General features: G+C 48.6%; 1 protein-coding gene across 1 annotated transcript in view; it reads right to left on the bottom strand.

Moving 5' to 3' along the window:
* The window catches only part of LOC144774154 (NACHT, LRR and PYD domains-containing protein 12-like), a 1,547,343-nt gene that overhangs the window by 1,187,452 nt on the left and 333,002 nt on the right, over positions 1 to 26,889 (bottom strand). The gene's annotated exons all lie outside the window — the stretch shown is intronic.

Here is a 26,889-nt window from a genome sequence, read left to right as displayed (position 1 = left end):
ATTGCATTTCTTCTCTGGCATACAGCAACCTCAACATTTTCCTATGGATTAATTTCTTTGGAATCAGACATATCTCAGCAAGAATTACTCACTGCACTTCAACACCTTTAAAAAGATAAAGCCCCGGGACCAGATGGTTTCACGGTTGAATTTTATCTCCATTTTTCTAACTTATTATTACCAAAGCTCCATTCCCTTATAGACTCATTTGTTACATTAGGTAGTTCCTCTGGCTCAATCTCTGACGCTCACATTTGTCTTTTATCCAAGGAAGGGAAAGACTCTAAATATTGTAAATATTATAGACGCGTTTCTCTAGTTAACATGGACTATAACATTTTCACCAAATCATCTGCAGCCATATTAGATCTATAGCTGGTCGACTTATTAGGTATGGAGCAGTCCGGATTTGTTAAAGGACGTTTTATAACAGACAACACTAGACTCTTGTATAATGTTCTGTCCAAATCCTCTCGTTTCCAATCTCCCCTTGCAGCGATTGCATTGGACGCCGAAAAAGCGTTTGATAGGGTTGAATGGACTTACTAATTTTCTGCCCTCAAATGGTTTGGTTTCGGCCCCATATTTATCTCTTTAATTTCCCTTCTTTATTCCAACCCACGTGCGGCGGTTTGTGCTAATGGCTTAGTATCTTCTTTTTTTGAACTAGGTAGAGGCATTCGTCAAGGATTTCCCCTCTCCCCTTTTCTCTTTAATTTGGCTTTGGTACCTTTTCTTTCTAAACTACGCCAAAATCCTAACATCCACGGTTTTCAAACGCCACATTCCCACATCAAACTTACCACCTACGCTGACGATATTTTACATTTTATATCTAATCCCATTGCCTCTATACCTGCCTTCTTAGAAGAGGTACGTAAATACTCCAACATTTCTGGATACAAACTAAACAATGACAAGTGCGAGATTTTACCCTTAACAAAAATTACTTTCAAGCCTGATTTTAGTGCTTTTAATTTCACTTGGAGTCCTACCCATATCAAGTACCTAGGATTACATGTTACCTCCTCAATTTCAGACACAGTTTCACTTTGTCTCAACAAATGTATTCAGAAGATATCGAATTTGACAACCAGATGGCACCCTCTTTACCTGTCATGGTTTGGTTGCCTCGACACCATTAAAATGATGTTATCCCCCATATTCATCTATACTATTTCTAATATTCCAGTCCCTAGGCCCACAACATTTTTCAGGAGGATTAATTCCATCCTTTCTACCATTCTTTGGAATGGCAAAAAACCTTGGATGTCCATTCTCAGGTTGATACGTCCCAAGTCGGAAAGTGGAGTTAATTTTCCAGATTTCCCGACTTATCAAAAAGCATTTCTTTTACGACATGCTTCCTTCTGGTTACAGGATCCCGTAGATTCTTGTCCTCTATGGGTAACGCTTGAACGCCTTTCACTTTCTCCCTTCTCCTTTGCTGAATATCTTTCTTTCTCCCGTAAACCCCACACATTATCCACACCCATACATAAGTTCACCACCAAATTGCTTTTGTCCTTCACCCCTGCTCCTCTTAACACAGCAACTGATTTTCTTAACTCCACCATTTGGCACAATAAGAATTTGCTAATTAACAATAAACCCTTCTATTGGAAGACCTGGAGGCAAAAAGGTTTACTCTGGATTTCCCAACTATTCTCGCATTCTACTCTCATACCTTTCTCAACTGCTTCTTTTGCGCGCAAGTACCTTCTGCTTAACGAGGCGATAGTGGATACCCATACTCGACTCTTAACTTCTCATGCTTCTCCTCTACCTCTTAATGCCACCTCACAAATTCATTCCTTTTTCCGAACCACATCTAAAGCTTCCACTATTTACAAATACCTTCATATTGTAGATTCTATTATGCCAAAATCTAAAGTGGAAGAGCAATGGAAATGTGACTTTGCCACGGCTTGGCCAACATCTTTGTGGAATAAGATATGGACCAAAATTCGCACATCATGCAGAGCAGCTAGTATTACGCAATCCCTATTCTTCATTTATAACAGACTTCTTTTCACACCACACAACTTAAATAAGAAATGTTCTACTATTCCAGATCTCTGTTGGACCTGCTCCTCCACAATCGCTACTCTATTTCATATGTTATTCTCATGTCAGACTGTTCATAATTTCTGGAAACAAGTATGGTCCCAAATAAACACTAATTGCCACACGCAAATTCCTTTTTCTTTCACTCATATTTTCCTAGGCAGCCTCTCTTCCTGCTGGGAGAACATCACACTTTATGTTAAAATTATTGACTTATTATTAGCAGTTGCATTCCAACAGATCACAGCTAATTGGAAAAACTTCTTGAATGTTTCTTTTAGAGCATGGTGGTACAATGTTTGTCATAATCATAAATTGGACACTGCTTTTGTTTTTCTCATTCATATGGCAAAGAAGCGTATGGATCTATGGCTTCCCATTACGCTATACCTTGATATATGTGCTAGTCATTCATTTCATTTACAGCTTGTCCAAAAAGAAGTCTCAAAACCCCCTTAATCACCCTTGACGTTCCTCTTTTTTCTCTAATATTTTAAATTGTTCCATTAATACTTTACCTTATCTTATTTATAAATGTGATCTCATTTACCTTGTTTATAGCCCAATTTAAATATTAATGTTGTTCTACTGCTTACTTGATTGTTCATTGCTTATGCCCTGTTTTGCTTTTTTATTCTGTATTGACACCCTTCTTTTGATCAATAAAATTCGTTTTTGAACTGAAAAGAACTCGAATTTATGTTGAAAGTTACTCTTTTAGATAGATAGAGCTAGTGAAAAAGGTATAAAAAGTGCTGATTTTAGTGAAGAAAAAACTTCTTTTCGATTTCCTACCGAGATGCTGTCCGTATGCTGATTTTTCCCGAGATGTAAGACTTTGAATAATTTTCTTATTTTTTAGAATGAGATTTGAACTTTAGGTGAGGTTATTACTTAGGGAAGTTAGGAGATAGGATGAAGTTTGGGAACTATCTGTCTTTTGCTAAACACTTACATTTCAGAAATCTAAATGAATGTCTATTTCTGAATTTTCTAAATGAAATTAACCGTTTGAAATAAAATCTTTATTTTCCTTAAATGAAAATTAATAAGGTGAATACACTTTAGACATGTTAAATTTGCTTTTAATAAAAATTAGATGAATGGAGAATTAAGCTGGTCTTGAGTTTTCCTATGCCTAATTTTTACTAGCAGATCCGTCGAGCACAGTGGCGGCGTTTCTAGATAAATGCTTTTTGTTAGAAATGGGATTTCTGGTTGGCTGAGGCTTGCGCCAAAGCCAGGAAGAAACCACCACTCTAGTTAGTGCAAGGAAGTTACACTCCAAAGATAACCCCTGCTCACCCCCTTGGCAACGTGACACGAGCAGTAAGGCTGATCCTCGGGGCAATGTAAGTTAAGTATTTACGCATGCACCCACCAGCAACAACATCCCAGTCCCCCCACAAAAGGAACTCCACACAAGGTATATGTAAAAATAGCCTTTGTATTGCAAAACACATTAGATAGAAACACACACTTTACAATGTGCCAACAGGCACGGGCAGAATTTACAGGGGATTATGTACAGGACAGGGCCACAGGGATCACTGTCAGGATTATGCACTTGTAGATTTAGAATAATAATCACGGTAGGACAAAAATGAAAAATAGAGCACACAACCAGTAACTACTGGTAACAGGTAAGTACCACCTACGCAACCATAACCACCGTAGGAAAATATTACGCAGGGAACCTGGACCTCACTAGCAACACCTGTACTAGGAAGAACAACCACCTAAGTATCACAATACATTTAGGGGTATAGGCATAAGAACATCACACATGATGCATCATAACATTCAGCTGTGTAGGGAAAAGCACATGATGCATAAACACACATTCAGAGGTGCAGCACAGAACAATTGCGCAGAAATCACATAGGCCACAACCTGTGACTGTCCCCAGGCAAACTGACCTCTCTGGGGCTAGGACACCCTGTGTCCCAATGTCAGAAGCCCTAAACGGAGCAGCTGCCCACTAAGTGCTGGGCAGCTGTAGCAACAATGGGCGCAACACGGTGGAGCCTTGTGGGCTCTGGACACAAAGACCCTCATGGCCCCGTGAGCCTTGCTGGGCTCGAGAACAAATGCGGCACTCAAGAGCCTCTCAGGGTTCGTAAAACAAATATGCCGCCTTGAGCCTCTCGGGGCTCGTCAACAAATGAGCCGCCTGGGTGGAGCCTCTCAGGGCTCAAAAACAAAGCAATGCCCCAGAGCCTCTCTGGGCTCTTCAACAAATATGCCCGGTCCTGGGAGTCCCTCCCTGGGGGACTCGAAATCACGTAAGGCCCCACGGGCCTCCCACCACTATGGCCCTCGCACTGGAGGGGCGGGGTGGGCACCGGCAATGTGCCCCGAAGCCCCCTCTCCTTCGCGGGCACTCACCGGGTCTCGAGGCAGCTGGGGTTGGAGAGCTCCTGCACCTTGGGGATCTCCTACGTCGCGGTCTCCTCTTGCTCCTTGGGGCTCTCCCTCTCTCTTGGGAGACCCGGGGGGGTGAGGGGGAGGACGGCGGCGTTCACATGGGCAGTGCAGGAGCATGGGGTAGGCTCCCGCCGCTTCCTGCTTCTTCTCTCACTGGGGGCAGCCAATCACCGCTCAGGTCGCCCGGCGAGCCTCACGCAGCCTCAACCAATGGCAGTGCGGCTCCCGGGTGACGTCAGCGGCTGCTCCCTTGGCTTCTCCTCGGCCCCAGTGCTGCGGAGGTGATCTCGGGGGCCAAGACGATGGGTGGGCTCCCTCGCTCAAATATCAATAAATGCCGGCAATGTCCCTGGCGGGGTGGGCACCCGTCAGGGGTCAAATTAAACGTAGGAACCCGGCAACATGCAGCGTGGACAGCCGCAAAAGTGGAAATAAAGAGCTCTGAGCTCTAGGGGCAAGTCCAGCGCTCCCAGGCGCTGGAGGCTCCAGAAAAGTAAAAGTAAAAGTAAAGCGCTTCCCATGGGCTAATGCCCCCAAAGTCCAGCACCAAGTCCTTCAGCAGTTTAGGGGCTGGGCAGGAGTAATCCAGGACATCAGCAGTCCAGGGGCTGGGCAGGGCCCAGGGAGGCAAGCCTTCCCCTGGGCCCTAGCAGCAGCACGCCCCTGGTAGATTTGAGTTGGAAACAAGAAGATTTTACTAGAGGTCACTGCCTCTTTTTATACACAAAATCCCTTTGTCTAAAGGAGCAGGCAAGGGGCGAACCAGATACAACTTGTTCCTGGGCACCTTGTTGTGCTCAGCCCCTCTCTCTATTCACAGGATGGGTCAGGGACATCAGACGCACCACAGGGGGTGGAGCCAGCATTGTGGGGGAAAGCCCAGCCCTATTCAGGTCCCAGGTGCACTCCTCCCTCACATCACTCATGCAGATCTCCCATTCACCACCGGGGCAGACCCACCATGACTCATGGAGCCTGGCTCACCAGCCAGCTCCAGCCAATTCACTGCACAGGCACACCAACTTCTAGAAGTGGCACTTCCACACTAAACACAATAACACCGCACACATCATTGTGCAGCATTTAATCACACGAGTCGGCACATACCAAACTCGCACCTGCACTCCCCACGCATCAGGAACTACCAGGGACACATACATTCCCCATGCATTCCTATGGGAGGGCAGGCCAACCTTACCACACGCACGCACGCACTTTACCCTGGGACACAGTGGTAAAGTGCGCAGAAACCAAAAATCACTTACACCAGGTCATAATTAAAAGCAAAAAGTTCAGGGGTGAACCGGCCAGAAGGGCCAAGTCCAACACAACCCCCTTCCAGCCACAACGGAGGGCAGAACAATCACCACTGTGATGGACTTCCCTGTTTTGGGCGATAGAACACGGACGCGGGCCTGCACTGCAGGGACACCCTCCGGTTCTACGCCATGTTGATCCATAAACAAGCACACTTAAAAAAAAGAAAATTCAGGCCCAACTAAGCTACCCCACTGGTACTCCTTAGTTGTCCACGGCTAGGACCAGGCCCTAACGCACCCAGATACCACTGGTCCTTGCCAATCCAGAGTGGGGGGTTGTAACCGTTGGCATACAATAGCCATTCTCCACTCCCTTTCTCAGTGTAGTTCCAAACTACCACTGATTCTTCAACCTAGGGTCCGCACCCTCAGGCTGACCAGAGGTCACGGGCAAGAATGCCCCACCCTACCTCTACTTCTGAAGCACCCTCCAGAACACCACTCTCCCACCTGGGATTCAAATTCACCGGATGCACAGGGGTCAGACTCCCTCTGACCCCCGGCCAGTGTTCTGTACCCTCCCAACTGGAGCTGTACTGCCAGACACCAGAACTACTGAAACACTGTTTACCGATGTTCCACGTTCTTCAGACACTCTGGGAGATCCTCCTCAAATGACCTATTGGTACAGCCTAGGCCCCCGACCTGATGTTCCCTTCAGAAACCTTCCAGGCCCTGAGACTGGGTTTCGGGCTCCTGGAGACACGCAGTCCCACCCACTCCATCTCCTCTGAGACAGGTCGTGGGCCCCTACACCGAGACCTAGCTGGGTTACACTGAACCTCTTCCACCACACTGGGCTGGAAGACACCTCAGCCACTTCTTTTGGAATCACTCCATCCCCTATGTCTCTCTCCTCCCAGAACCTTACCAACTGCAACATACTGCATCTAAACAGACCACAGTCATCAAAAGCAGGCTCCACTTCTGCAGACGTTCTTGGGAAAAGTTTAACACAAGGAACTTAGGTGTCTGAGTAAAACAAGAGTACACAAGTATTCAGCAAGCTCCCCATACAGAGAACTCATGCCATTCATCCACACACGCCCCCCAGACTGGTAAGGCAGTTTCTACCACCCCTGATTTCTCAACCTGACCACACGTGACACAGGTACCATCACTCCGGGAATGGGACGGGGAACACACGCACTGGACACACTTATTGCTGCTACCACTGGATCCCACCCCTACTGGTGAATCCAGACACATACTGCGCTCAGGGGATGATCCACCCTCCCGAGCTAGGGACACCTAACTCACAGTGCACAAGAACCACATTTCCAAAGAAAGGACATTTTGACCAAACTTAAAAACAATAATCCCCATCCATGTGACTATCTAAAAATGCTGAGTTTTGCAGTGGAGCCAATTATTGCTGTGGTACTGCGCAAACACAAATCCTTATCCTTCAGCTTGCTTCCAGTATTAGAAATGGGATTTCTGGTTGGCTGAGGCTTGCGCCAAAGTCAGGCAGAAACCACCACTCTAGTTAGGGCAAGGTAGTTACACTCCAAATATAACCCCTGCTCACCCCCATTGGCAACGTGACACGAGCAGTAAGGCTGATCCCCGGGGCAATGTAAGTTAAGTATTTGCGCACGCACCCACCAGCAACAACATCCCAGGCCCCCACAAAAGGAATTCCACACAAGGTATATGTAAAAATTGCCTTTGTATTGCAAAACACATTAGATAGAAACACTCACTTTACAATGTGCCAACAGGCACGGGCAGAATTTACAGGGGATTATGTGCAGGACAGGGCCACAGGGACCACTGTCAGGAATATGCACTCGTAGATTTAGAATAATAATCACTGTAGGACAAAAATGAAAAATAGAGCACACAACCAGTAACTACTGGTAACAGGTAAGTACCACCTACGCAACCCTAACCACCTTAGGAAAATATTACGCAGGGAACCAGGACCTCACTAGCAACACCTGTACTAGGACGAACAACCACCTGACCTAAGTATCACAATACATTTAGGGGTATAGGCATAAGAACATTACACATGATGCATCACAACATTCAGCGGTGTAGGGAAAAGCACATGACGCATAAAAACACATTCAGAGGTGCATCACTGAACAATTGCGCAGAAATCACATAGGCCACAACCTGTGACTTTTCCTAGGCCAACTGACCTCTTTGGGGCTAGGACGCCCTGTGTCCCAATGTCATGGGGGCCTAAACGGATCAGCTGCCCACTAAGTGTTGGGCAGCTGTAGCGATAATGGGATCAACACGGTGGAGCCTCGTGGGCTCTGGACACAAAGACCCTCATGGCCCGTGAGCCTTGCTGGGCTCGAGAACAAATGCGGAACTCAAGAGCCTCTCAGGGCTCGTAAAACAAATATGCCGCCTCGAGCCTCTCGGGGCTCGTCAACAAATGGGCTGCCTGGGTGGAGCCTCTCAGGGCTCAAAAACAAAGCAACGCCCCATTGCCTCTCTGGGCTCTTCAACAAATATGCCCGGTCGTTGGAGTCCCTCCCTGGAGGACTCAAAATCAAGTAAGGCCCCACGGGCCTCCCAACACTACGGCCCTCGCACTGGAGGGGCGGGGCGGGCACCAGCAATGTGCCCCGATGCCCCCCTCTCCTTCGCAGGCTCTCACCGGGTCTCGCGGTGGCTGGGGTTGGAGAGCTCCCGCTCCTCGGGGCTCTCCCTCGCTCTTGGGAGCCCGGGGGTGATGGCGGCGTTCACACGGGCAGTGCAGGAGCACGGGGTAGGCTCCCGCCACTTCCTTCTTCTTCTTTCGCTGGGGGCAGCCAATCACTGCTCAGGTCGCCTGGCGAGCCTCACGCAGCCTCAACCAATGGCAGCACGGCTCTCGGGTGACGTCAGCAGCTGCTCCCTCGGCTTCTCCTCGGCCCCGGTGCTGTGGCGGTGATCTCAGGGGCCAAGACGAGGGTTGGGCTCCCACGCTCAAATATTAATAAATGCCGGCAATGTCCCTGGCGGGTGGGCACCCGTCAGGGGTCAGAGTCAACGTAAGAACCCGACAACATGCGGCGTGGACAGCCTCAAAAGTTGAAATAAAGCACTCTGAGCGCTAGGGGCAAGTCCAGCGCTCCCAGGCCCTGGAGGCTCCAGAAAAGTAAAAGTAAAGCGCTTCTCATTCGCTAATGCCCCCAAAGTCCAGCACCAAGTCCTTCAGCAGTTTAGGGGCTGGGCAGGAGTAATCCAGGACATCAGCAGTCCAGGGGCTGGGCAGGGCCCAGGGAGGCAAGGCTTCCCCTGGGCCCTAGCAGCAGCACGCCCCTGGTAGATTTGAGTTGGAAACAAGAACATTTTACTAGAGGTCACAGCCTCTTTTTATACACAAAATCCCTTTGTCTAAAGGTGCAGGCAAGGGGCGAACAAGATACAACTGGTTCCTGAGCACCTTGTTGTGCTCAGCCCCTCTCTCTATTCACAGGATGGGTCAGGGACATCCGACTCACCACAGGGGGTGGAGCCAGCATTGTGGGGGGAAAGCCCAGCCCTATTCAGGTCCCAGGTGCACTCCTCCCTCACGTCACTCATGCAGATCTCCCATTCACCACTGGGGCAGACCCATCATGACTCATGGAGCCTGGCTCACCAGCCAGCACCAGCCAATCACAAGCCAGCACATTCACTGCACAGGCACACCAACTTCTAGAAGTGGCACTTCCACACTAGACACAATAACGCTGCACAAATCAATGCGCAGCATTCAATCACACGAGTCCGCACATACCAAACTCGCACCTGCACTCCCAACGCATCAGGAACTACCAGGGACACATACATTCCCCATGCATTCCTATGGGAGGGCAGACCAACCTTACCACACACACGCACTTTACCCTGGGACACAGTGGTAAAGTGCGCAGAAACAAAAAATCACTAACACCAGGTCATAAATAAATGCAAAAAGTACAGGGGTGAACCTGCTAATTGTTGTACATGTTTTTGAGCTCGTAAAGCGCACTGCTACCTGTCCATAGGTCTCCTGGCGCTGTATAACTCTGGGGAACCCGTCCTGGCTTTCCCTGTGGGATGGTCCCTTGCTGGGAGTCCCCAAGGTGGAGCCAGGCATCCCCAGAATTGGTGGGGACGTTGTGGAGATTAGGCAAGCTAATGTCCAGAGTTGCCGAGTGGAACCCCTGATTAGAGTAAGCACCGAAGCGAGAATTATCGAGTCCGCTGACCAAGGTCCACGACCCTGCCGCGTCGGGAATTGAACCCTGGTCCCGGGCCGACTGCTCTCGGGTCTGCCGCCTCTAACCAGTGAGCCACACTACTCCACTCTGCTAGAAGGGACAAGTCCAACACTTTGTTAATGAAAACCATGGTAAACTCATTTAAACTACAGGCGTAAATAGTATAAATATTCAGTTATAGTTTTAGACATACCGCTATGATACAGCAGCTCTCTTTTGAATTGCACTGATCCATGAAGTAGGGTGGAAGTATTATGTGAGTGACTCGAGCTGTCATGGGCCCCATTGTCGAGTATATGTATGAAGTTGTACTTCAGGGAAAGGTGTCATGGTTTTAGAAAGTATTTCCGGAGAACCACTGCATCACAGTAAGCCTGCTCCTTATCAACCACAATCAGCAGTAAGCCTGCTCCACGTCAACTATAATCAGCAGTAAGCCTGCTCCTCGTCAACTACAATCAGCAGTAAGCCTGCTCCTCCTCAACTACAATCAGCAGTAAGACTACTGCTCATTGACTACAATCAGCAGTAAGCCTTCTCCTCATCAACCATAATCAGCAGTAAGCCTGCTCCTTATCAACTACAATCAGCAGTAAGCCTGTTCCTCTTCAACTACAACCAGCAGTAAGCCTGCTCCTCATCGGCTACAATCAGAAGTAAGCCTGCTCCTCATCAGCTACAATCAGCAGTAAGCTTGCTCCTCATCAACATTAACTACAATCAGCAGTAAGTCAGCTCCTCATCAACCTCAATCAGCAGTAAGCCTGCTCCTCGTCAACTGTAATCAGCAGTAAGCCTGCTCCTCGTCAACTATAATCAGCAGTAAGCCTGTTCCTCGTCAATTACAATCGTCAGTAAGCCTGCGACTCATTGACTACAATCAGCAGTAATCCTTCTCCTCATCAACCATAATCAGCAGTAAGCCTGCTCCTCATCAACTATAATCAGCAGTAAGCCTTCTCCTCATCAACTATAATCAGAAGTAAGCCTGCTCCTCCTCAACTACAATCAGCTGTAAGCTTGCTGCTCATTGACTACAATCAGCAGTAAGCCTCCTGCTCATTGACTACAATCAGCAGTAAGCCTGCTCCTCATCAACTATAATCAGCAGAAAGCCTGCTCCTCGTCAGCAACAAACAGCAGTAAGCCTGCTCCTCGTCAACTACAATCAGCTGTAAGCCTGCTGCTCATTGACTACAATCAGCAGTAAGCCTTCTCCTCGTCAACCATAATCAGCAGTAAGCCTGCTCCTCATCAGCTACAATCAGCAATACGCCTGCTCCTCATAAACTCAATGGGCAGTAAGACTTCTCCTCAACTACAATCAGCAGTACGCCTGCTCCTCATCAGCTACAATCAGCAATAAGCCTGCTCCTCATCAGCTACAATCAGCAGTAAGCTTGCTCCTCATCAACATTAACTACAATCAGCAGTAAGCCAGCTCCTTATCAACATTAACTACAATCAGCAGTAAGCCAGCTCATCAACCTCAATCAGCAGTAAGCCTGCTCCTCGTCAACTACAATCAGCAGTAAGCCTGCTCCTCATCAACATTAACTACAATCAGCAGTAAGCCTGCTCCTTATCAACTACAATCAGCAGTAAGCCTTCTAGTTGTCAACTACAATCAGCAGTACGCTTGCTCCTCGTCAACTACAATTAGCAGTAAGCCTGCTCTTTGACAGATGCAATCAGCAGTAAGCCTGCTCCTCCTCAACTACAATCAGCAGTAAGCCTGCTCGTCATGAACTCAATTAGCAGTAAGCCTGCTCCTCTAAACTACAATCAACAGTAAGCCTGCTCCTTATCAACTACAATCAGCAGTAAGCCTGTTCCTCCTCATCAACAATCAACAGTAAGCCTGCTCCTCGTCAACATTAACTACATTCAGCAGTATGCCTGTTCCTCCTCAACTACAATCAGGAGTTAGCCTGCTCCCCAACCTCAATCAGCAGTAAGCCTGCTCCTCATCAACATTACCTACAGTCAGCAGTACGCCTGCTCCTCATCAGCTACAATCAGAGGTGAGCCTGCTCCTCCTCAACTACAATCAGCAGGAAGCCTGCTCCTCATCAGCTGCAATTAGGAGTAAGCCTGCTCCTCATCAACTACAATCAGCAGTAAGCCTGCTCCTTGTTAACTACAATCAACAGTAAGCCTGCTCCTCATCAACATTATCTACAATCAGCAGTAAGCCTGGTCTTTATCAACTACAATCAGCAGTGAGCCTGCTCCTCATCAACTACGATCAGCAGTAAGCCTGCTGCTCATTGACTACAATCAGCAGTAAGCCTGCTCCTCGTCAACTACAATCAGCAGTAAGCCTTCTACTTGTCAACTAGAATCAGCAGTACGCTTGCTCCTTGTCAACTACAATCAGCAGCAAGCCTGCTCTTTGTCAGCTACAATCAGCAGTAAGCCTGCTCCTCCTCAACAACAATCAACAGTAAGTCTGTTCCTCCTCAACTACAATCAGGAGTAAGCCTGCTCCCCAACCTCAATCAGCAGTAAGCGTGCTCCTCATCAACATTACCTATAGTCAGCAGTACGTCTGCTCCTCATCAGCTACAATCAGCAGTAAGCTTGCTCCTCATCAACAATAACTACAATCAGCAGTAAGCCAGCTCATCAACCTCAATCAGCAGTAAACCTGCTCCTCGTCAAGTACAATCAGCAGTAAGCCTGCTCCTCATCAACATTAACTACAATCCGCAGTGAGCCTGCTCCTTATCAACTACAATCAGCAGTAAGCCTGCTCCTCATCAACTACAATCAGCAGTAAGCCAGCTGCTCATTGACTACAATCAGCAGTAAGCCTTCTCCTCGTCAACTACAATCAGCAGTAAGCCTGCTTCTCATCAACATTACCTACAATCAGCAGTAAGCCTGCTCCTCATCAACTACAATCAGCAGTAAGCCTGCTCCTCGTCAACATTAACTACAATCAGCAGTCAGCCTGCTCCTCATCAACTACAATCAGCAGTAAGCCAGCTCCTCGTCAACATTAACTACAATCAGCAGTAAGCCTGTTCCTCCTCAACTACAATCAGCAGTAAGCCTGCTCCTCATCAACATTACCTACAGTCAGCAGTACGCCTGCTCCTCATCAGCTACAATCAGAAGTGAGCCTGTTCCTCCTCAACTACAATCAGCAGCAAGCCTGCTCCTCATCAGCTGCAATTAGCAGTAAGCCTGCTCCTCATCAACTACAATCAGCAGTAAGCCTGCTCCTTGTTAGCTACAAACAGCAGTAAACCTGTTCTTTGTCAGCTAAAATCAGCAGTAAGCCGGCTCCTCGTCAACTACAATCAGCAGTAAGCCTGCTCCTCATCAACATAAACTACAATCAGCAGTAAGCCAGCTCATCGACCTCATTCAGCAGTAAGCCTTCTCCTAGTCACCTACAATCAGCAGTAAGCCTGCTCCTCATCAACATGAACCACAATCAGCAGTAAGCCTGCTCCTCATCAACTATAATCAGCAGTAAGCCTGCTCCTCCTCAGCAACAATCAGCAGTAAGCCTGCTCCTCGTCAACATTAACTACAATCAGCAGTAAGCCTGTTCCTCCTCAACTACAATCAGGAGTAAGCCTGCTCCCCAACCTCAATCAGCAGTAAGCGTGCTCCTCATCAACATTACCTACAGTCAGCAGTACGCCTGCTCCTCATCAGCTACAATCAGCAGTGAGCCTGCTCCTCCTCAACTACAATGAGCAGCACGCCTGCTCCTCATCAGCTGCAATTAGCAGTAAGCCTGCTCCTCATCAACTACAATCATCAGTAAGCCTGCTCCTTGTTAGCTATAAACAGCAGTAAACCTGTTCTTTGTCAGCTAAAATCAGCAGTAAGCCTGCTCCTCATCAACTATAATCAGCAGTAAGCCTTCTCGTCGTCAACTACAATCAGCAGCAAGCCTGCTGCTCATTGACTACAATCAGCAGTAAGCCTTCTCCTCACCAACCATAATCAGCAGTAAACCTGCTTCTCATCAACTACAATCAGCAGTAAGCCTTCTCCTCGTCAACCATACTCAGCAGTAAGCCTGCTCCTCATCAACTATAATCAGCGGTAAGCCTTCTCTTCGTCAACTATAATCAGCAGTAAGCCTGCTCCTACTCAACTACAATCAGCAGTAAGCCTGCTCCTCCTCACCTACAATCAGCAGTAAGCCTGCTCCTTGTCAACATTAACCACAATCAGCAATAAGCCTGCTCCTCATCAACTACAATCAGCAGTAAACCTGCTGCTCATTGACTACAATCAGCAGTAAGCCTGCTCCTCGTCAGAAACAACCAGCAGTAATCCTGCTCCTCGTCAGCATTAACTACAATCCGCAGTTAGCCTGCTCCACCTCAACTACTATCAGGAGTAAGCCTGCTCCCCAACCTCAATCAGCAGTAAGCCTGCACCTCATCAACATTACCGACAATCATCAGTACGCCTATTTCTCATCAGCTACAATCAGCAGTGAGCCTGCTCCTCCTTAACTACAATCAGCAGTGAGCCTGCTACTCATCAGCTGCAATTAGCAGTAAGCCTGCTCCTCATCAACTACAATCAGCAGTAAGCCTGCTCCTCATTAGCTACAAACAGCTGTAAACCTGCTCTTTGTCATCTACAATCAACAGTAAGCCTGCTCCTCGTCAACTACAATCAGCAGTAAGCCTTCTCCTTGTCAACCATAATCAGCAGTAAGCCTGCTCCTCATCAACTACAATCAGCTGCTAGCCTTCTTCTTCTCAACCATAATCAGCAGTAAGCCTGCTCCTCATCAACTATAATCAGCGGTAAGCCTTCTCTTTGTCAACTATAATCAGCAGTAAGCCTGCTTCAAAGCAACGTCCTTGCTGTCCTGACGCCTCGCTACCCTGCTGGATCTCCGTGTGCTACAGCCTGCCCTCCCGCCTCCCGCTGCCCGACTCCATTGACATCCAGGAGTAAAGAGGTGGCTGAGTGGAGCGTGGTCGAGTGGGTCTGGACTACAGTACCCAGAAGCCCAAGCGGCGCACGCCGCGTCACCTGCGCGCCTGGAGGCGCTGAAATAGTGCATCACCCCGGTCGAGGGGGGGAACCTGCTTCAAAGCAACGTCCTTGCTGTCCTGACGCCTCGCTACCCTGCTGGATCTCCGTGTGCTACAGCCTGCCCTCCCGCCTCCCGCCTCCCGCTGCCCGACTCCATTGACATCCAGGAGTAAAGAGGTGGCTGAGTGGAGCGTGGTCGAGTGGGTCTGGACTACAGTACCCAGAAGCCCAAGCGGCGCACGCCGCGTCACCTGCGCGCCTGGAGGCGCTGAAATAGTGCATCACCCCCGTCTCGCGGGACGCCGGGCGAAGCCCGGGCAAAGGGCGGGCCGTCTGTGGCCGTCCGGGGCAGGAGGAGGCAGGGCTGGGCCACCCCTCTTACATCCACTGCAAAAGGTCCTAGTTCGTGGCGCTTCATTGTGGGCCCGGAATCCAGCATGTCAACCCGTTCCGGTAAGGCCTTGAGGGGTGGCGGCGAAAGTGCCCCAGGGGGTGCCATGTTCGGTTCTATGGACAAATTTCTCACCAGGGTGGCGGCTGTTATTGACAATGAGCTCGCCATATCAGAACGGCGCCTCTCTTTTGGTTTCCCCCCTTCAAAAAGTCTTTCTTCGGCATTAGTGATGTCCTCATCAATCTCCATTTCCCCTGCACCCTTGCTTGGGGATTTACCTGGGGATTCTTATATTGCACCACTAGAGGTTGGAACAGATGGGGTAGAAAGTTTGCTGATTGATCCTCACCTCGTCAGCCCCTGTACCGTGGTTGTAGAGTCCTGCCCCGACCCTCCCACAGCCGGATCTCCTGGCATTCAGTCCCAATACTGCTCTGACGCTCCCACAGACGATCCACAACTTCCGCCCAAGACACGATCTATCCAGGGGCCTATGAAAAGGAAAGGGAAAAGGGCGACCATTAATCGAAAGGGCTGTCACTCCACGCTTATTAAGCACGCCAGGTATCAGCCCCACAGGGGCCCCACACTCCCAAGTGCCGGAGGACCTGCAACACCTGGGAACTCTAATGCCCCTTCAATCGTAGCTGACACAGTGCTACCCCCCCTGCTGGTCCCAGCAGTACCTGACCTAGCCAATGAGGGTCTCTTTCTGGAGCCGATCGAGAAACTGGTCAGGTCTCTTTTGGTACCACTTATTGACCAAGTCAAAAGTTTGGGGGAAAGGCTTGACCGTTTTGAACAGGTTACCAGGGACAATTTCTTTTCCCTGAAAACCCTGTTCAAATTACAGCCGAAGCCCAGCGAGGATAGGACAGATAGGAACACTGGGAAAGAGGCTTTAGTGAGTCATTCTCTAGGAGAACAGTCGACACAGCAGCCCAAGCGACCAGCTTTTGGGAACGCTTCCTCGGCTGCCTCCCTGGATGGCCCGAGGCAGACAAGGCCGAATGTCTCCACCCATGCTGCCCAAGTGCATGCCATTCCTCCCTCAGTTGTAACAACCCCTGTGCCTAACCCAGGGCAAAGAAAACATCAGAAGGGAGGGACGGGCCCAACTTCACAACCTGGGGCCGTTTTACACGCCAAAACTGGTGGTGCAGCGGCAACCCTTAAGGCTAAACCCACCACCCTTTCGCCCAAAAACCCTTCTCCACTGGCTTTTTCGCAGAAACTTACACGAAAGTGTCCCCCAGTTAACCTCCCCCCTGAGTGCCACCCGTTTGTTGTCGTCCTTACCAAAGTCCCCCCTATTAGGAATACCCAGCAGGAAAATCACCAGGCGCTTAAGAATAAGGTCATCCATTGGCTGAAACTCAACAGGCCCCTCCCTCCGGGAGTGGATGGCATCATTCTTGGCATACGCAGGGTGGGATGGATTGGACACGGGAAAAAATCTCTTGAAGGGGATTGCGTGGTGGTTAATTTCCAAGACGCAAGAGTCGCCCATTTGATATGTTCTCAAGGGCGATCCACGGCTGGAACGGGTGTCGATGCTGTCGACTTAACATTCTTTTACCCACGGACTATCATGTCCACTCCTACCAGCCATCTTGGACAACTCCCCTATAACAGCAGTCCTGGGGGTCAATTTTTCGTAGAAAATATCGTCCACGGTCATCCTTCCCCGGGAGTCTTCTCACAGCAGTTATATCCAGCTCCAGTGATACAGAATTGGGGCTCCTGGGGCTGCTGACTCTGTGACGCTCCCGGGGAGGCCCTCGTGGTTTTGAGTCCTGCTGCTGAGCCTACACCCTTCCTTAAAACCCGTAGCCCCTCGACTACATCACAAAGTCAGGCTACTGCCGAGTTTGTAAAAGAGCAAGGGGAGATCGGGGCATCCTCTGACCATCTGGTTAGTCTCCCTGGTGCGGGTGTTGTGGATACGCTGCACCCTGTCGAGGACTGTAGCATCACGGCTGTGACGGACCCCTCGATTAGGGTTTTCAGCTGGAATGTGGCGGGCCTCGAGAGGAAGCTAGCGCTGCCGGACTGGAACGCGCTAGTGGAACAACATTCCATATGCCTGTTCCAGGAAACCTGGAGTGGGGTGCCCCTGCCTAAGGCAGGATATTCCACCCACTTTTTGCCGGCAGTTCTTAGTGCAACTGGTAGGGGCCACCCTTCGGGTGGCCTCTTAATTTGGGTGGCTTCAGAACTCAACTGCAGGGTGGTGGAGCGGGATACCAAATGCCCGGATCTCCTTAACATATTGCTGAAAAATCCCCAGGGCCGAGTCATCTTAAATATATTCAACATTTACGCCCGAGGCACAAGGGGGGGTAGAGAATCCCCAGTAATAGCCTGTTTAGAAGCCCAGCTTCGTTCGTCACCTCACAGGTCTTGTACCTTGTTGGCGGGTGATTTCAATTGTACCTTTGAGCCCCTGGACCCCGAAATTCTATTTGACCAAGAGGAACATGATATCAGGTGGGGGATCCCGTCCCTTGAACTTAGACCCATCAAAAAGTGGACAGAAGTTGCCCTCCAGATCAACTCATTAGCTATGGAGTTTGGTCTGAGGGCTGCCAACGGCAGGACTAGGTCCGACAAGGCAGGGGCCCATACCTACAATAGGCCAGGGCATACGTCACGGATTGACTACTTTCTCCTTGACATACACCTGTGGAGCATGGTGGAGGACATGGTGATTATACCATCTGTCGAGAGTGATCACAACCTCCTCTCTCTCACCTTGTCTCACAGGTGGCAAACTAGCACTGTGAGCAGAACTTTTCGTAACCCCGCCCCGGACCTGTCAGTAGTCGCCAACTGTGGACGGCGGCTAAAGTGGGCGAAGTTGGTACTCTCAGTGGAGAAAACTTCTGCTATCAGGCAGCTTCTTGCCTCAGCCCTAGTCAATCTTGACCCCCAAGAGGATGGGTTGCTGGAGGTGGCCCCAAGGTTTTGTACCATAACCCAGGCTATTAGCGACCTCTTTGTAGTTCCAGCCAATGCGAACAGAAGGAAACCAAGCTCACGAGCTAGACAGGGCTGGTACAACCAGAAGTGTAGGGAGGCGAAGTCACTTCTCATTGAAGCAGTCAAGTCCAAACTACCGTCCAAGGCTAGGGTGGCCAGGAGACACTATGCACTCTGCCAAAAAAACGCTAAGATGGAGTGGGAGGATAACTTCTGGCAGGACCTCCTGGCTGCCAGTCGTGGGAAAGACGCCAAAGGTTTTTGGGACCTGGTGGGCAATAGGAACCGCCCCGATGACACCCTGAGGACCTGTACCATCAATGCCCAGACATGGTTCTCCCACTTCCAAAAACTCTATTCTGCCGCTGAAGGCCCATTAAACGACCCTTTTAACCTCCCGCCCAACACCCTAGTCCAAGACCTGGAATTTTTTTCGGTTTTGGATGTTACAAAGCAGATTAAAACCTTGGCACCATTAAAAGCAGCTGGTCCGGATGGCTTACCAGGCGATATCCTACGAGCATATCCGGAAGAATGGGGGGCACTAATCTCTGCACTCCTCAATGCAATTATTGTGGGAGGCCCTGAGCCAGATTCCTGGAGAGGTGCGGAGGTGGTCCCCATCTACAAAAAGGGCAGCAGGGATTTACCTGGGAACTACAGGCCCATAAGCCTAATAGACTCGAGCCAGAAACTGGCGGGGAAAGCCATTTTGGGGAGGATCTCACAATGGGTGGTCGATAACCACATCCTGTCCGATATGCAAGCCGGGTTCCGTTCAGGCACAGGAACTATTGAACAGGTCTTTAGGCTTCTGCTACTACACTGGAAGGTGGTGGAGCTGGGCAAAGGCAGTCTTTATTTGGCCTTTATTGACCTAAAGACTGCCTTTGACCTGGTTCCTAGGGAGGAACTTTGGAGGGTGCTCCACGGACTAGGGATGCCCCCGTATATATTAAACCTCCTTATCAAACTGCACAATAACACCTATGCCCAGGTCAGATGGGGGTTGAACGGGGAAAAGACCGATAAGATCAGGGTCGAGAGGGGAGTTAGGCAGGGTTGTGTCCTGGCCCCCACCCTATTCTCCCTCTATATCAATGGAGTGGTAGATCATCTACTCGGCGAACCAGCAGACGCTCCCACTCTGGGAGGCGTAAAAATTCCAACTTTGCTGTTCGCCGACGACACCCTCCTCATCTCTAAAACCCCCCAAGGCCTCCAGACACTACTGAACCGCTTTCAGGACTTTTGCACCACCAAGGGACTTGTCATCAACGTGGAAAAAACCAAGTACCTAGTTATGCATCCACCACGCAAACTTGGCCGCCCTCCCATTCTGAACTCCATACCCCTTGAAAGAGTGGCAGAATTCGACTATTTGGGAATTCGACTTAACGACGCGATGAGCTGGACCGCCCACATCAATAAAATGACAATGGCCCACAAAAGGGTGGGGCCCTCCTTAAGGAGTTCAACAACTCAACAAAACACTGTGTTGCCCCTCTACTAGACATATACAAAGTACGCGCGGTCCCTGCGTCACTCTATGGAGCCGAACTGTGGGGCCTGGGTAAAGTGGATTTACTGAGCAAGGCCGAAAACAAATTCATTAAAGATCTCCTTGCTATTCCATCGAGTAGTCCGACTATCCCAGTGCTCATGGATACTGGCTGCAAAGCTATAAGGGATCAGGCCCGTCTTCGTCCCCTCTTGCTCTGGGCTCGCCTGTGGAGGGTTCCCGAGCTAAAATCTTATGCCAATGGTCTAGCTGAGGTGATGCACTCCGACGGTTGGCATAGCATCAAATGGCTGAAGGACATTAAACATCTTTTAGGGGACCTAGGCCTGGCCTCCTGCTGGCATAGCCACTCCGCTCCCCCGAAGGAGACTCTAAAAAAACTCTTTTGGGAGTGGGTTTGTGCGAAGCGCATCAGTAGCCAGCAGCACTGTAAAACTACCGCAGCTTTTCTGCTGATAAAAGATGTTGTCACCTACGAGCCGTACGTGGACATAATAACAATCGCCATGGATCGGTCCCTGTACATCAAATTCCGGTTAGAAACCCTACCCTTGGCCGACTTCTGCTCCAGGTGGAATAAACCCCAGTCCTCATCACGCTTCTGTGCTCTTTGTCCCGATAAATCAGAGACGGTGCCACACTTTCTCTTCGAATGCCCGGACTATGGTCGCCCCAGATCACGTTGGCTTGGTCCTATCTGCAGAGAATTGGGTACCCGCCAGTACTCTGTTGCCCTCCGGATTCTTTTAACCAATACAGCCCCTCCCATTGTTTGTGCTGTTGCCAAGTTTTTAAAATGGGCTTGGTTGATTAGACATAGAAGACTGTCCATATCAATTTAATCTTCGTTTTAATTAATTTATGCTGATCTAATGTGTTTTATTCTTTTACCGAATGTACAGTCATACTTTTTTTCGACATGCTGTTTTTATCTTTTGTACTGCTTTTATGATATATGCATATCGAAATAAAGCAATCAATCAATCAATCAATCAGTAAGCCTGCTCCTTGTCAACTATAATCAGCAGTAAGCCTGCTGCTCATTGACTACAATCAGCAGTAAGCCTTCTCCTTGTCAACCATAATCAGCAGTAAGCCTGCTCCTCATCAACTACAATCAGCAGTAAGCATGTTCCTCCTCAACTACAATCAGCAGTAAGCCAGCTCCTCATCAGCAACAATCAGCAGCAAGCTTGCTCCTCACCAACATTAACTACAATCAGCAGTAAGCCAGCTCATCAACCTCAATCAGCCGTAAGCCTGCTCCTCGTCAACTACAATCAGCATTATGCCTGCTCCTCGTCAACATTAACCACAATCAGCAGTAAGCCTTCTCATTATCAACTACAATCAGCAGTAAGCCTGATCCTCATCAACTATAATCAGCAGTAAACCTGCTGCTCATTGACTACAATCAGCAGTAAGCCTGCTCCTCGTCAACTACAATCAGCAGTAATCCTTCTCCTCGTCAACTAGAATCAGCAGTAAGCCTGTTCCTCCTCAACTACAATCAGGAGTAAGCCTGCTCCCCAACCTCAATCAGCAGTAAGCGTGCTCCTCATCAATATTACCTACAGTCAGGAGTACGTCTGCTCCTCATCAGCTACAATCAGCAGTGAGGTTGCTCCTCCTCAACTACAATCAGCAGCAAGCCTGCTCCTCATCAGCTGCAATTAGCAGTAAGCCTGCTTCTCATCAACTACAATCAGCAGTAAGCCTGCTCCTTGTTAGCTACAAACAGCAGTAAACCTGTTCTTTGTCCGCTAAAATCAGCAGTAACCTGCTCCTCGTCAACTATAATCAGCAGTAAGCCTTCTCATCATCAACCTCAATCAGCAGTAAGCCTGCTGCTCATTGACTACAATCAGCAATAAGCCTGCTCCTCATCAGCTACAATCAGCAGTAAGCTTGCTCCTCTTCAACAATAACTACAATCAGCAGTAAGCCAGCTCCTCATCAACATTAACTACAATCAGCAGTAAGCCAGCTCATCAACCTCAATCAGCAGTAAGCCTGCTCCTCGTCAACTACAATCAGCAGTAAGTCTGCTCCTCATCAACTACAATCAGCAGTAAGCCTGCTGCTCATTGACTACAATCAGCAGTAAGCCTGCTCCTCGTCAATTACAATCAGCAGTAAGTCTGCTCCTCATCAACATTAACTACAATCAGCAGTAAGCCTGCTCCTCATCAAACACAATCAGCAATAAGCCTATTGCTCATTGACTACAATAAGCAGTAAGCCTGCTCCTCGTCAACTACAATCAGCAGTAAGCCTTCTCCTTGTCAACTAGAATCAGCAGTACGCTTGCTCCTTGTCAACTACAATCAGCAGTAAGCCTGCTCTTTGTCAGCTAGAATCAGCAGTAAGCCTGCTCCTCCTCAACAACAATCAGCAGTAAGTCTGTTCCTCCTTAACTACAATCAGGAGTAAGCCTGCTCCCCAACCTCAATCAGCAGTAAGCGTGCTCCTCATCAACATTACCTATAGTCAGCAGTACGTCTGCTCCTCATCAGCTACAATCAGCAGTGAGCCTGCTCCTCCTCAACTACAATCAGCAGCAAGCCTGCTCCTCATCAGCTGCAATCAGTAAGCCTGCTCCTCATCAACTACAATCAGCAGTAAGCCTGCTCCTTGTCAGCTACAAACAGCAGTAAACCTGCCCTTTGTCAGCTAAAATCAGCATTTAGCCTGCTCCTTGTCAACTATAATCAGCAGTAAGCCTTCTCATCGTCAACTACAATCAGAAGTAAGCCTGCTGCTCATTGACTACAATCAGCAATAAGCCTGCTTCTCATCAGCTACAATCAGCAGTAAGCTTGCTCCTCATCAACAATAACTACAATCAGCAGTAAGCCAGCTCATCAACCTCAATCAGCAGTAAACCTGCTCCTCGTCAACTACAATCAGCAGTAAGCCTGCTCCTCATCAACATTAACTACAATCCGCAGTGAGCCTGCTCCTTATCAACTACAATCAGCAGTAAGCCTGCTCCTCATCAACTACAATCAGCAGTAAGCCAGCTGCTCATTGACTACAATCAGCAGTAAGCCTTCTCCTCGTCAACTACAATCAGCAGTAAGCCTGCTTCTCATCAACATTACCTACAATCAGCAGTAAGCCTGCTCCTCATCAACTACAATCAGCAGTAAGCCTGCTCCTCATCAACATTAACTACAATCAGCAGTAAGCCTGCTCCTCATCAACTACAATCAGCAGTAAGCCAGCTCCTCGTCAACATTAACTACAATCAGCAGTAAGCCTGTTCCTCCTCAATTACAATCAGCGGTAAGCCTTCTGTTGGTCAACTATAATCAGCAGTAAGCCTGCTCCTTGTCAACTATAATAAGCAGTAAGCCTGCTGCTCATTGACTACAATCAGCAGTAAGCCTTCTCCTTATCAACCATAATCAGCAGTAAGCCTGCTCCTCATCAACTACAATCAGCAGTAAGCATGTTCCTCCTCAACTACAATCAGCAGTAAGCCAGCTCCTCATCAGCAACAATCAGCAGCAAGCTTGCTCCTCACCAACATTAACTACAATCAGCAGTAAGCCAGCTCATCAACCTCAATCAGACGTAAGCCTGCTCCTCGTCAACTACAATCAGCATTATGCCTGCTCCTCGTCAACATTAACCACAATCAGCAGTAAGCCTTCTCATTATCAACTACAATCAGCAGTAAGCCTGATCCTCATCAACTATAATCAGCAGTAAACCTGCTGCTCATTGACTACAATCAGCAGTAAGCCTGCTCCTCGTCAACTACAATCAGCAGTAATCCTTCTCCTCGTCAACTAGAATCAGCAGTAAGCCTGTTCCTCTTCAACTACAATCAGGAGTAAGCCTGCTCCCCAACCTCAATCAGCAGTAAGCGTGCTCCTCATCAATATTACCTACAGTCAGGAGTACGTCTGCTACTCATCAGCTACAATCAGCAGTGAGGTTGCTCCTCCTCAACTACAATCAGCAGCAAGCCTGCTCCTCATCAGCTGCAATTAGCAGTAAGCCTGCTTCTCATCAACTACAATCAGCAGTAAGCCTGCTCCTTGTTAGCTACAAACAGCAGTAAACCTGTTCTTTGTCCGCTAAAATCAGCAGTAAGCCTGCTCCTCGTCAACTATAATCAGCAGTAAGCCTTCTCATCATCAACCTCAATCAGCAGTAAGCCTGCTGCTCATTGACTACAATCAGCAATAAGCCTGCTCCTCATCAGCTACAATCAGCAGTAAGCTTGCTCCTCTTCAACAATAACTACAATCAGCAGTAAGCCAGCTCCTCATCAACATTAACTACAATCAGCAGTAAGCCTGCTCCTCGTCAACTACAATCAGCAGTAAGCCGGCTCATCATCAACATTAACTACAATCCGCAGTGAGCCTGCTCCTTATCAACTACAATCAGCAGTAAGCCGGCTCCTCGTCAACTACAATCAGCAATAAGCCTGCTCCTCATCAACATAAACTACAATCAGCAGTAAGCCAGCTCATTGACCTCAATCAGCAGTAAGCCTTCTCCTCGTCACCTACAATCAGCAGTAAGCCTGCTCCTCGTCAACATGAACCACAATCAGCAGTAAGCCTGCTCCTCATCAACTATAATCAGCAGTAAGCCTGCTCCTCCTCAGCAACAATCAGCAGTAAGCCTGCTCCTCGTCAACATTAACTACAATCAGCAGTAAGCCTGTTCCTCCTCAACTACAATCAGGAGTAAGCCTGCTCCCCAATCTCAATCAGCAGTTAGCGTGCTCCTCATCAACATTACCTACAGTCAGCAGTACGCCTGCTCCTCATCAGCTACAATCAGCAGTGAGCCTGCTCCTCCTCAACTACAATGAGCAGCATGCCTGCTCCTCATCAGCTGCAATTAGCAGTATGCCTGCTCCTCATCAACTACAATCAGCAGTAAGCCTGCTCCTTGTTAGCTATAAACAGCAGTAAACCTGTTCTTTGTCAGCTAAAATCCGCAGTAAGCCTGCTCCTCATCAACTATAATCAGCAGTAAGCCTTCTCGTCGTCAACTACAATCAGCAGCAAGCCTTCTGCTCATTGACTACAATCAGCAGTAAGCCTTCTCCTCATCAACCATAATCAGCAGTAAACCTGCTTCTCATCAACTACAATCAGCAGTAAGCCTTCTCCTCGTCAACCATACTCAGCAGTAAGCCTGCTCCTCATCAACTATACTCAGCGGTAAGCCTTTTCTTCGTCAACTATAATCAGCAGTAAGCCTGCTCCTACTCAACTACAATCAGCAGTAAGCCTGCTTCTCCTCACCTACAATCAGCAGTAAGCCAGCTCATCAACCTCAATCAGCAGTAAGCCTGCTCCTCGTCAACTACAATCAGCAGTAAGCCTGCTCCTCATCAACTACAATCAGCAGTAAGCCTGCTGCTCATTGACTACAATCAGCAGTAAGCCTGCTCCTCGTCAATTACAATCAGCAGTAAGCCTGCTCCTCATCAACATTAACTACAATCAGCAGTAAGCCTGCTCCTCATCAAACACAATCAGCAATAAGCCTATTGCTCATTGACTACAATAAGCAGTAAGCCTGCTCCTCGTCAACTACAATCAGCAGTAAGCCTTCTCCTTGTCAACTAGAATCAGCAGTACGCTTGCTCCTTGTCAACTACAATCAGCAGTAAGCCTGCTCTTTGTCAGCTACAATCAGCAGTAAGCCTGCTCCTCCTCAACAACAATCAGCAGTAAGTCTGTTCCTCCTCAACTACAATCAGGAGTAAGCCTGCTCCCCAACCTCAATCAGCAGTAAGCGTGCTCCTCATCAACATTACCTATAGTCAGCAGTACGTCTGCTCCTCATCAGCTACAATCAGCAGTGAGCCTGCTCCTCCTCAACTACAATCAGCAGCAAGCCTGCTCCTCATCAGCTGCAATTATCAGTAAGCCTGCTCCTCATCAACATTACCTACAGTCAGCAGTACGCCTGCTCCTCATCAGCTACAATCAGAAGTGAGCCTGTTCCTCCTCAACTACAATCAGCAGCAAGCCTGCTCCTCATCAGCTGCAATTAGCAGTAAGCCTGCTCCTCATCAACTACAATCAGCAGTAAGCCTGCTCCTTGTTAGCTACAAACAGCAGTAAACCTGTTCTTTGTCAGCTAAAATCAGCAGTAAGCCGGCTCCTCGTCAACTACAATCAGCAATAAGCCTGCTCCTCATCAACATAAACTACAATCAGCAGTAAGCCAGCTCATTGACCTCAATCAGCAGTAAGCCTTTTCCTCGTCACCTACAATCAGCAGTAAGTCTGCTCCTCGTCAACATGAACCACAATCAGCAGTAAGCCTGCTCCTCATCAACTATAATCAGCAGTAAGCCTGCTCCTCCTCAGCAACAATCAGCAGTAAGCCTGCTCCTCGTCAACATTAACTACAATCAGCAGTAAGCCTGTTCCTCCTCAACTACAATCAGGAGTAAGCCTGCTCCCCAATCTCAATCAGCAGTTAGCGTGCTCCTCATCAACATTACCTACAGTCAGCAGTACGCCTGCTCCTCATCAGCTACAATCAGCAGTGAGCCTGCTCCTCCTCAACTACAATGAGCAGCATGCCTGCTCCTCATCAGCTGCAATTAGCAGTATGCCTGCTCCTCATCAACTACAATCAGCAGTAAGCCTGCTCCTTGTTAGCTATAAACAGCAGTAAACCTGTTCTTTGTCAGCTAAAATCCGCAGTAAGCCTGCTCCTCATCAACTATAATCAGCAGTAAGCCTTCTCGTCGTCAACTACAATCAGCAGCAAGCCTTCTGCTCATTGACTACAATCAGCAGTAAGCCTTCTCCTCATCAACCATAATCAGCAGTAAACCTGCTTCTCATCAACTACAATCAGCAGTAAGCCTTCTCCTCGTCAACCATACTCAGCAGTAAGCCTGCTCCTCATCAACTATACTCAGCGGTAAGCCTTTTCTTCGTCAACTATAATCAGCAGTAAGCCTGCTCC

This window comes from Lissotriton helveticus, chromosome 8 (assembly GCF_964261635.1).
Source record: "Lissotriton helveticus chromosome 8, aLisHel1.1, whole genome shotgun sequence".
Lineage (NCBI taxonomy): Eukaryota > Metazoa > Chordata > Amphibia > Caudata > Salamandridae > Lissotriton > Lissotriton helveticus.
This window is presented reverse-complemented; position numbering and strand designations above follow the sequence as displayed.